General features: G+C 43.1%; 1 non-coding gene across 1 annotated transcript; it reads left to right on the forward strand.

Annotated features, from left to right (window-relative positions):
* Positions 1 to 7,083: 7,083 nt before the first annotated feature.
* On the forward strand, positions 7,084 to 7,157 carry TRNAI-GAU (transfer RNA isoleucine (anticodon GAU)). Its single transcript has one exon. It is a non-coding gene; the product is annotated as a tRNA-Ile (tRNA).
* The last annotated feature ends 3,707 nt before the right edge of the window (positions 7,158 to 10,864 follow it).

Consider the following 10,864-nt stretch of genomic DNA (forward strand, 5'->3'; position numbering starts at 1 on the left):
TAAGATCAATGTTTGCTGCCAGTAAGATCTAATGAAAGCCATGCGTGCGGAGCAATGAGCACTGCGTGTTAATTGGCATTTTATGTAACTGCAAAGTGTGCCATAAGTCTTCAGTTTAGCATAGTGGTGCTAATTGCCACACAAATTGCACACTTGGTGAGAAGGAAGATGTTTTGCTGGGAACTGAGCTGTGGGGGGGGGAGGAAGGAAGCACTTTGCCAGCTGTCAAATCTTGAGAGGGCCAAACTAGACCTAATGTGAAATGCATTTTAAAAATGCAGTTGAGTATATGTCCTCTTTCCCCTTCCTAATTAGCAAGTTTTACCTCATATGTTTATGGCCACATTCACACCATACATTGAAAGCATTATGATGATACCGCTTTAAAAAGTCACGTGGCTTCCCGCAAAGAATTCTGGGGGCTGTAGTTTCCTAAAGATGCTGAGAGTTGTTCAGGGACCCAATGTTCCCCGCACAGAGCTACACTTTCCCAGAGATCCCAGCAAAGAGGAATTGTTCCTCTTGGGATTTAGCAACTCATGGAAGGATAATGGCCCAGAAGGAATCAGATCCAAAGGATGGGTAGAAAACAGTATTTCCATGGTAGAGGAAGAAAATTGATTCAGTTCACATTTAAAGACAAATCTATCTAATTAACACTTCCTGAAAAACTATGCAAACCAAAGCATAGCCAAGCCCTTGAAATTCACAGTTCTCTGAATTTTGCAACGCAGTGTGCTGGAAGGTAAACTGCATGAAACTGCATATATTTATGAAATCAACATACAAAAGGCAATACATTAGGGATAACTGCATTGCAAAGTGGTGTGTGTTAGGCAGAATTGCATACAGAAATGTGTATATTAAGATAAGTACACACAGAAATGCTGATGGATTTTTATGACTTTTTAAAAGTTGCAAACCGATGTGGAAAAGAGCTGAATTTTAAGTTTGGAAAAATGAGAAACTGAGAGAAACTGACATTGATGGATTCACAGGAACAGATTAACAGGAACATCTAGTCTCACCCTTGTGTGAGAAGATGTGCCTGCTTCCCCCTCTTCTGCACAATTATTAAGATCTGTTTGCCCTCGAAACATTAAACACAGAGATCGAAAAGGGAAAGCGCTTCTGCCACTTTATTCAGCAGAGACCCATTGGGCATAGGCTCAAGATCAGATGGATTAGGGGTCCCTTAAGACTGCTTAACTTGCAAGAATAATCAGGATAGATGAAGAAACAGTGCGATGTACATTTCCCCCAGTGCATATGTATGGCTGAAGCAAATCTGATGGAATGATTGTAAGGAATTACGTACGTGTGGGTGGTCATGTTAAATTCACTCCCATGGAGAGTAAAAGGATGTGAGTTTGAGCATGTGTTGCCTGTGTCATGCTAGAAGCTTTGGAGTTACGATCACTAGTGACTTGATCATGTATAAATAAATGTTTGTACCAGAAATTAGCAAAGCAGAGATTTCATCACCACACTCCACCTTCCCCCAGTTGTTGTTTTCTAACTTGCAGGTTAAACAGGAAGTTTTCTGCAGGATGTGCCAGTATCCTCTGTTCGTGTTAATAACTTTAACACTTCGCTTTCCTTTTCTCCCACGATAAACTTAATGTTTCCTCCCAAGAGCTCTGACTTTGGATTTCCTGCAGCAGGCCGAAGTGTTTCATTCATTTAACTCCTTAAAGAATCTATCTATTTTCTCGGGACACATTAAGGAAGCCTGTTGCAGTATCCGTTGTATTCCAGAGCTTTTCTTCAAATGAGGTAGTTACGTCTCCCCGTTCACATGGATGTGAATGGGTAGGCCAGATTTCAAGAAAGAAAATTCCTGAAGCAGAATGAGAAGCAAAGTTCTCAGTCATGATTTGGAAAGGCAACAATAAACAAAATGTGTTCGTGTGACAATCATATTTGTACACTGATGGTGTGCTTGTAGTTTCCTCTCTGATAGGAATGCACTTAGTGTTCTATGAAATTATTATCTATTCTGTTCCTTTCCACCACCTCTCTCATACACACTCAACAAAGATTGTATGCATACCCTAGGTCTGTGTTTATTGCAGAATCAGCCTGAAGACCTCCAGTACGTGGGGGCAACACTATGCTCTGACCAGGCAGCACTCCAGCAGAGATGCCATTTGCGAATGGAAGTCTTGCACATGTTTTCTATCCTGCATGACTGCACCCACCCAAGTTACTATACAGTCAGGTAAAGTTCTCGCCTTTATCAAGGCAGAAGCACACTAATGTGAATTACGCTAGTGTGCAAAACTAACATAGCCCTATACATTATAATGCCGAAGTTGCAGGTTCAATCCACTGAGCCTCTTGGGCTTGCCGATTGGAAGGTCGGTGGTTCGAATCCCTGCAACAGAGTGCACTCCCGTTGCTCTGTCCCAGCTCCTGCCAACCTAGCAGTTCGAAAGCACACCAGGGCAAGTAAATAGGTACCACTGTGGAGGGGAGGTAAATGGCATTTCCATGCGCTCTGGTTTCTGCCACGGTGTTCCATTGCGCCAAAAGCGGTTTAGTCATGCTGGCCACCTGACCCGGAAAGCTGTGTGTGGACAAACACCAGCTCCCTCGGCCTGAAGCGAGATGAGTGCCGCAACCCCATAGTCGCCTTTGACTGGACTTAACCATCCAGGGGTCTTTTACCTTTTCTGTGTTGCAGGGGTTCAGGTTAGACGGTCCTCGGGGTACCTTCCAACTCTACATTTCTATGATGCTATGATTCTACGCAATGTTGATTCATTTATTCATTGTCTCCTCCAAAATACAAAGTAGCTCATTAAACAAAGGGTGCTGGCTGCCTGCAGCCCTGGATACCTACTATATTTCTGGGTGGTCCCAATTTTATCCTGATTGCGAATATGTGCAACTTAAGGACTGCAGAGCTGCTACGGGAGCATGTGTTTCTTGAGAAAGGGCTTGCCTAACCAGCTTGAGAAGCGAACTTTATGGTATTTTAGACAGGACTTTTTGCTGTTTTCATCTGGACTGAAACTGATGGGGAGCCAGTGGAAAGCATTCAGAATTGGAAGAGATGGTACTTGGATGCCAGATTCACCTACTTTATGATTTCAGACAACTGCATATGGCAGGACGGATCTCCTTTATTTAGCCTGTTTCAGTTTCTTAGCCTATGCACCATTATCTCCCAGGCAACCCACAAATAGGGCATTAGACTTCGGGTCTAATGGTCTTGTCTGACTAAGGGTCTTGTCAGAGGCCTCGGGGAAGTCAATATATAATGAATAAGTGGAAGAAATAAATTCAAAGCTTTCAACCTGGGCCAGTCATCCAGCCAGATTCATGAAGAAGTTGAACAGCATTTAAAATCCTTGGCAGGAATCATCACCGTTATCACAAGTTCATTCACCTCTGTAGGGCTGGGGGAGAAATTCAATTGGCATTTTAAAGCAAACCTACCAAATTGCACTTTCCAGAACCATACACAAACTTAGCCCTTCTCTCAATTTTGCTATCTAGTTCGCCAGCCAAGTAATATATACATAAAGTGTCCATAACAGTGTAAATATTGGTGGAAAACAACATATAAATGTACATGAAATTATAGGGAACTGCTTTGCAAAAATGTGTTTATTAGCCAAAATTGCATACAAAAAATACATATTTTGCATTAGGAGAAATTTGCACTAAAATGCTGGTCAATTTTCATGTCGGCTTTTTTAAAAAATAATAATCTGCAAACTGATGTGGAAGCATGGATAACTGAATGTAAGGTGGGAAAAATTAGAAACTGAGACAAACCAACATGGACAGATTCACCCATCCCTATTCCCCAGTGACCTCCTGGCTTTTCAACAAAAATGTTTTCAGGGACAAACGCAGAAGGTTGCTGAATGCAAACAAAGGATTTTGAGACTGTCCATGCTGACTCTTTTGAGTCCTGAGTCATCTCTTACCATCCCCTTGATCTAATCGAGCTTCTCACCAGGGATGTGAAGGAGGGGCTCGCCTTGGTAATAATAATAGCTCAAAAACAAACTCTGGAAACAGCGACTCATGAACTAGTTCAGGGAGGATGTTGTTTATATGTTAGATCCTGTTTTCTTCCTTGAGCAGAATGCTTCCCCTACCAGGTGCTTCTCCCAGAGAAGCTACCCCTCCCTTTGCATGCGGAGAGCCCCGGGGCAACTTCCTGCCGCTTCTGTGTGAAAACCGAGCCGCTGGGAGGCAAGTGGGAATGCAGCACGCCTGTCAAAGGTTATCTTCCCACCTGCGCTGCAACTCTCCGACGCAATAGGGGTCACTGTCGTCTGTATAAGGTCACTTGCATTATGTGACTCGGGCAGCGTCCTCTTTTGCTGCGCAAGAGGCTGAGTTGGAAAGAGATAATGTGAAGCGTGTTTTCATTAAACAGCCCTTGCAGGGCAACGTTATATGGGAGGACAGGGACGCAGGTGGCGCTGTGGTCTAAACCACTGAGCCTCTTGGGCTTGCTGATCGGAAGATCGGCGGTTCGAATCCCCACGACGAGGTGAGCTCCCATTGCTCTGTCCCAGCTCCTGCCAACCTAGCAGCTCAAAAGCACCCCAGTGCAAGTAGATAAATAGGTACTGCTGTGGCGGAAAGGTAAACGCCGTTTCCATGCCGTTTCTGTCACAGTGTTCCATTGCGCCAGAAGCAGGTTAGTCATGCTGGCCACATGACCCAGAAAGCTGTCTGTGGACAAACACTGGCTCCCTCGGTATGAAAGCGAGATGAGCGCCGCAACCCCATAGTCACCTTTGACTGGACTTAACCGTTCAGGGGTCCTTTACCTTTACCTTTACCTTTTTTTAATATGGGAGTCTCTACTGGGCCCAATTCATACACAGCAGCACAAGTGGGTGTGCTTGTTGCAAATGTCCACCGTCCCAAATAGCACTAAGCAGGTGCTATTTAGGACCAGGGAGTCCTCCACACCTGCCCGCCTCCTGTCCCCCACAAACAGTACTTGTCAGGATTCTGTCTTGTCAGGATTCAATCTCAATCTGTTAGCCGCCATCCATCCTCCAACTGCCTCCAGGCACTCACACAGGACCTTCACCGCCTTCACTGGTTCCGATTTGAAGAAGAGGTAGAGCTGGGTATCATCCGCATACTGATGAACACCCAGCCCAAACCCCCTTGTGATCTTTTCCTAAAAAATAATGTTAAAAAGGAGGATAGTCTTATACAGGGGAGCAATCTCCACCACCCATTTTCTTAATTTAAAAATAAGATACTTGTTACTTGCCAATGCATTTTCTGTGTGGTGTTAGATTGACTACTGATAGCCATATATGAGCTTCCTTATGCCAACCATTGGGTAGAAGAAGAAGCTGTTGTAAAGTGGGCACCCCGCTGTTTCAAAATGAACATTGAATATTCCATAAAGTAGACAACATGCATTTTTTATTTAAAAAACATATATATTTTTCAAACATAAATTGAATATTGCAAAATTTCAACCATGGGTGCATGGGAATATGACCTTGGAGAGCTCAGAAATGAATAATGAATTGCAATGTTTAAAATCAGACCCCATATTCAATTTTGCAATAGTCAATGTGTGATTAGAGCATCGATCTTCCCAGTGCTGTATGAATCTTTCTCAGATATACCTTGAAATGCAGAGGATAAGTGCCAGACGTAGCCATCTGGCAGCCTTTAGAAAGTCGAATGAGGACAGGACTCTCCTTGTGAAATATAAATAAATATATCCAACATCCTCTTGTTACAGGTTTATGGCAATGAAAACACAACACATGCCTTGGGAGCAATGGGGGGGGGGAGAGGATGCCCAGCGGAAAACTACATCGTGTCTTTTTTAACATCTTTCGCTTCCTTCTCACCCATCGCAAGAATTTCCGCCCAGCCCTTTATTTCCTACACACACTTTTAAAAGATGGTTGAGAATCTGCTTCGGGTTTGCCTTCTGGATGAAGCAGCCCCGGCCTGACATGTGACGCAGAATGTTCAGACACATTTATTGTTTGTTTTGGATCGCGAAGAAATATTGCTCTCGGGTGCACAGTTCCCATAGTACTTACACAGTCAACAACATATACAGTATGCCAATGTTGTTGTTGTCGTTCCTGGTTTTTATTGGTGCACAAAGGAAAGAAGCACAAGCAAATGAAACATTGTAGGAGAATGCTTCTTTTTAATGTATGGGCACAGGGCCGGATTTAGGTTTGATGAGGCCCTAAGCTACTGAAGGTACTGGGGCCCTTTATATGTCCAGCTGTCCTTTGTCAGCAACAAATTGTCACTGTTCTTTGTGTCGAATATATGCTGTATGGTAATTTACATTACCCCCTGTGGAACACCCTCCCATCAGATGTCAAAGAGAAAAACAGCTACCAGATTTTTAGAAGACATCTGAAGGCAGCCCTGTTTAGAGAGGCTTCTAATCTTTAACTGATTATTTTATTCTTCTGTTGGAAGCCACCCAACAGAAATTTAAAGTTTATTTAGAAAAGAATTGTAAGATTTTTTGCAGTTTTTAGCAAAAGATTTGGAAGTAAAAGGAGGTTGTAGAAGAGTGTTAGTCAAGTTTATTATGTATTAAGATTTAGTTAAGTGTTATTATCGTATTGAATTTTAAGATTTAACTAGAATAGAATTGTTTTCTGAGATAAGCATAAGAGATTTATAGTATTGATAAGTCATTAAGAGTATTAATAGGTTTAGATAATCATTAAAAAGATTGGACTCAGGATTCGGAAAGTACTAAGGAAGTAATATAAAGAAACGTAGTTGGGAGGGAATGGAGGAAGTTGATAAAGATTCATGTTAGAGGATTGATTTGTTATCTTTTTATTGTAGTCTTTGTATTCTGTTTTGTTGTGTAATTTGTGTGTTTTTTGTGTTGTATGTTTTGTTTTATAAAACCAATAAATATATATTATAAAAAAAGAAAGAAAGGGCATCTTTTTTTGCATGCAGGTTCAGTCCTGTCATCTCCACATTCAGCTGGAAGAGGCTTCTGTCTAAAACCTCAGGAAGCCCCTGAAAGTAAACTCAGAAATTATTCTGAGTTAGATGGACCAATGGTCTGACTTGCTGTTTGGCGTATTAGCCTGAATAGCTCAGTTGGTTTGAGCGTGGTGCTGATAACGCCAAGGTTGCAGGTTCGATTCCCGTCTGGGACAGCTGCCTATTCCTGCAGGGAGTGGACTAGAGGATCCTCAGGGTCCCTTCCAACTCTACAAATCTATGAAAATTTGGTTTGTAAGGGAATCTGCAAAGAGCCTCTTTAATTATAAAAATAGCATGCAAGAACCAAAGAACTTTATGGCAATAGAGAAAGGAAGGGAAATGTCAAAAGAGTACATAATGGGCTTTCAGAGGTGTCAAAAGGAAGCAATCTGACGTTAGACGAGAAAGGTGGGGGTGTAACGGTTCATTGGCTAATATGGCTCATGCACACTGAGGCTATTTAGAAACTTAGCAGCAACTTAAAAATAAAATGAAATATAAAGACTGCATCCTGTATCCAATGCCTGCAAGTGACACAAACAGGAAGAATTTGGAATTCCACCTCCCCATTTTACACTTTGTTCTAGATTCTCTGCCATTTCTGCAACGCTGGAACTCTTCTACATTTGAGCCGTTGCCAGCGATGGGAAAATTAGAGTAGCCCAGGCTCAGTTTTGGGTTGTTTTCATTTGAAGAAAAGGTTTATGAAACTCAGGGACGCTCCTACCACTAGGCAGTCTGAGGTAGCTACTGTAAGCTAGCCTCCTGCCATCATGTACAGTCGTGTACAGTCGAAGACATTGTCCCATTGTCGGTGCCGAAGTAAGATTCAGCTAGTTCAGTCAGATTTGGTACATGGAAAGGAGGGGAAACCATCCTGGCCTTTGCCTCAGGCAGCCAAATGTCTTGGTCCGGCCAGTTAATGCCTGTGCTCCTGGGCCACCTTACTTCCTTTGCTCAGCCGAATATTTACTTACAGTTCCACAATTTGTCTTCTCTCCCCAATCTTAGCCTCAACCCTGCTCTGATCATGCTTCATTACACACAGCAAGGAGCCCTGGATGGAGATGATCCACTGACATCCAATGGAAGTTAATCGGAAGGGTAATAAAGAGTGTTGGATGCATAATCAGAGTTCTCCAACATTGTGCACATTATTGTGTGTTATCTTTCCAGTAGGTTTGCCTCCTCTGGAAAATCCAAAAAGCTGTAACTGTTCTACATTGGCTAACCAAACCTATTAGGAGCTTTGAAGAGCATGATTGATTGCGGCAGAAAATTGGAGTAATAAGAAACCTCGGAAAGGTCATGGAAAGTCCTCATATGTTTCTCTGTTTCTGCTGCTAGCCTGGCTATGTCCGGGGCTCTTAGCTGAAGTCTGCAGGATTAAGAAAAGGATATTTTTGCTCCGGCAATCAAAAGTTTGAGCAGACTAATGTGAAAAAGGAGCCAGTAAGCAACAGAAGCAACAACAAAAAAATTCTTCCTTCAAACAGGGTACGTACGGGATAATGTGGCAATTTAACCTCCAGCCTGCGGGAAATTGCTGGTGCCAAAACAGAGTAGTAATACCGTATGTGAGAGGGTCATGCTTTCATTCAAGATTAAAGGAGAAGCACAAAATGCTATATAGAAAATCAGATATTCGGGGGGGGGGGAATACACAGGAAACTTTTGTTCCAAATGCAACAGGATCCGGGGACAAGGTATTAGTGGACTTAGGCTTTTGCAAGAAACAAGGGAAGCTGCCTTACACTGTCAGACCATGTCCCTGTGGAGATGGCAGTACTGAATCGGTGGCGCATGCCCTTCTGGCTTGCACTCTTTATAAAGATAGAGGAATGAGGTTATCACCCCTCTTTCATTGTCCATTCCGGGTCGCCCAACCACTGACACAGTGTCCTTTCTCTTGGCAGATCAAGATGAGGAGGTGACAGCAAAAGTTGCAAGGTTTTTAGCTGGGACCAGTCAGAAGAAGATCCACCATTTGACTATTGATTCAAAACCCCAAAACGTATTTTATATCACTGACTTTTTATTTCTATGCTATGCATATCGTATTGTTGTTTTATTGCTAGGGCCGATGGCTGGCGCAAATAAAGATTCATTCATACAGTCAGACCATTTGTCCATGTACCCCAGTATTGGAAGCGGTGATGCTTCAGGTAGGAGATGCTGAGATGCTGGGGACTGAACATGGGAGCTTCTTCCTGCAGGGCAGGTGCTCTATCTCTGAGCTTACAGCCCATCCCCAAGACTTCAAAACGAAGCAATGCTTCAGGTCCTACCTTGCCAAGGCTTCTTCACTTTTATGAGCGGTTGTTTATGCTTGTTCACGCTGCCAAAATACCGTATCTAGGGATGAGGGATAGATTCTGTTCAGTGCGTATTGAAAAGTGGGGCTACCTTTGAAGGTGACCTGGAAACTACAACTAATGCAGCAGCTAGACTGGTGACTGGGAGCAGCTGCCAAGACCACATAACAGCGGTCTTGAAAGACCTACACTGGCTCCCAGTACGTTTCCAAGCACAATTCAAAGTGTTGGTGCTGACCTTTAAAGCCCAACGGCCTCGGTCCAATATACCTGAAGAAGTGTCTTCACTCTCATCGTTCTGCCCAGAAACTGAGGTCCAGCTCTGAGGACCTTCCGGCGGTTCTCTTGCTGCGAGAAGCCAAGTTACAGGGAACCAGGCAGGGGGCCTTCTCGGTAGTGGCACCTGCCCTGTGGAACGCCCTCCCACCAGATGTCAAAGAGAAAAACAACTACCAGACTTTTAGAAGACATCTGAAGGCAGCCCCGTTAAGGGAAACTTTTAATGTTTTATGGACTATTGTATTTTAATATTCTGTTGGAAGCCGCCCAGAGTGGCTGGGGAAAACCAGCCAGATGGGCGTGGTATAAATATATTATTATTATTATTATTATTATTATTATTATTATTATTATTATTATTATTATTATTTGTACTGAATCACACTTCCCAGGCTGTGACTAGAAATGCAGTCATCCTTTGAAATTCACACTGCTCTGAATATTGCGCTTCAGTTCTCCAGCCGAATAATAATGCACATACTACTGTGAAATGTGACTATAAGTGCACATATTGGTGAAAACATACCAAAAAAATGCATTGGGGGGGATGCTGTAGGCAAAATTGCATACAGAAATGCGTATATTGCAAGAAATCCACACTAAATACTGGTTGATTTTCATGAGGTCTTTTTTAAAAAAAGGATTCACTGTGCCATGTTTTTGTATTCTGTTCCTACCAAGCCTGTGGACTATGTACACACAGAATTAGAGAAAATCTGCATCAGTGCCATCTTATTGAAAATCTGCCAAATTGATGGATATGGGTACAGTCATACCTTGGTTCTCGGACGTCTTGGTACTTGGACATTTTGGCTCCCGAACGCCACAAACCCAGAAGTGAGTGTTCTGGCTTGCAAACGTTTTTCAGAAGCCGAACATCTGACACGGCTTACGTGAATTCCGATTGAGTGCAGGAAGCTCCTGCAGTCAATTGGAAGCCGTGCTTTGGTTTTTGAACCGTTTCAGGAGTCAAACGGACTCCCGGAACAGATTAAGTTCAGCCTGTACATTCAATTCAGGCTGACCATTCCCACCTGCCACCCACATAGTCTGAACAGAAGCACAGCTTGGGCTTGACTGTGGTTTGAAAGGTGACCTATCTGCTTCAGGTCCGTACTAAGAAGGAAATAATCCTGCAGGCAACTTCTCAATCAGTACTGGTCAATAAAAAAAAAATAGCATGAAATTGTGGAGGCCAGTTTCCATGCTCTGAGCCTTGCGAGTTTTCATGGACATCTCAGCACAACAGGCCACCTTTTCATGAGAAATGCCCAAGCAGTAGAAAC

This window comes from Zootoca vivipara, chromosome 2 (assembly GCF_963506605.1).
Source record: "Zootoca vivipara chromosome 2, rZooViv1.1, whole genome shotgun sequence".
Taxonomy (NCBI): Eukaryota; Metazoa; Chordata; class Lepidosauria; order Squamata; family Lacertidae; genus Zootoca; species Zootoca vivipara.